The sequence below is a fragment of the Nannospalax galili genome, unplaced genomic scaffold (genome assembly GCF_000622305.1).
Source record: "Nannospalax galili isolate Female #2095 unplaced genomic scaffold, S.galili_v1.0 scaffold831, whole genome shotgun sequence".
Classification (NCBI taxonomy): domain Eukaryota; kingdom Metazoa; phylum Chordata; class Mammalia; order Rodentia; family Spalacidae; genus Nannospalax; species Nannospalax galili.
Window position 1 is genome coordinate 9,565 of NW_008329142.1, and position 1,292 is coordinate 10,856.

Sequence of the window (1,292 nt, forward strand, 5' to 3'; positions counted from 1 at the left end):
GCTATTATTTTTTCTCTGTGATTTTGACATGTGAATTTCTTTTGTAGTTTCTGATTCTTGTTTGAAACTCAAGCCTTCAAGTTTAGGTCTACTTCTATTTGTGAACTTTATGTGTCTTTGTGGTTTACTTTTTGTGCATGAAAGGCTGGTTCCTCTAAGTTTCCAGTTCCCTCTTTTGATTTTATATTTGAGTGGCCGGATTGCTTTTGTCTTCAGGAGTTCCCACAGAGGCCCAAGTCAGATGAGGATCAGATGCTCTCAGGCTTTCTCCTAAGGTCTGGATCCCTCCAGTATAGATTTTGGCCTCAGGAATTTGGGGGTTAGACAGGCCTGGGAGCCAGGCCCAGAAAAGATGCTGGTCTAGAGCAGCTGGTGGCCGTGCCACCCAGAGATGCAAAGGATGATGGGGGCGGGAGGTGGCCCCAAGTGCCCCTGGGGACTGCAGGGAGGAGCTGGGTTGGTCTGGATGCAAAGGACCAGGAAGAGGAAAGGTCAGCCCTGGAGTCTAGGAAAGAGGCTGGTGGGTTGTGAAGGCCCAGGAAGGCAAAGGGAGGTGAGGGCACGGCCAGGCCCAGAGCGCCCCTGGGGCCCCGAGAAGGATCTGAGTTGCTCTGCATACACAGGATCAGGTAGCAGTTGTGGTTCCCCAGGTGTCTGAGGCATCAAGACAAGAATGGGACAGGACCTAGTCTAGGAGAGACAAGGGAGATGTTAGGGTGAGTGAGGCCAGGGGAGTCAAGGCATGGAGGACACAATCGACTTACCCTGGAGAGAGAGGCCTGTGGGTGGAGAGAGGCCTGTGGGGGTCCTGCAGACCCTGGGAGGCAGAGGGAGGTGAGGGCAGGGTCAGACCCAGAAGCAGTGCTCCTGGGGACTTGAGAGGGAACTGAGTTGCTCTGGATGCAAAGGATCAGGGAGAAGCAGTGGTGGTTCCCCAGGGAATGGGACCAGACCCAGGCTAGGAGGAGAGACCAGAGGGGGAGATGGGAGGGTGAATGAGGCTGGGGGAGTCAAGGTGCGGAGGGCCGCAATCGACTTACCCGGGATTGAGACGCCTGTGGGTAGGAGAGAGGCCTGTGGGTTGGAGAGAGGCCTGTGGTTTATGCAGGCCCAGGGAAGCAGAGGGAGGTGAGGGCGAGGCCAGGCCCAGAGTGCCCCTGGGGTCCCGAGAAGGAGCTTAGTTGGTCTGGAAGCAAAGGATCAGGAAGGAGTTGTGGTTCCCCAGGTGTCTGGGATGCCAAGACAAGGAATGGGACAAGACCCAGGCTAGGAGGAGGGGTGGGGGTGGGGCT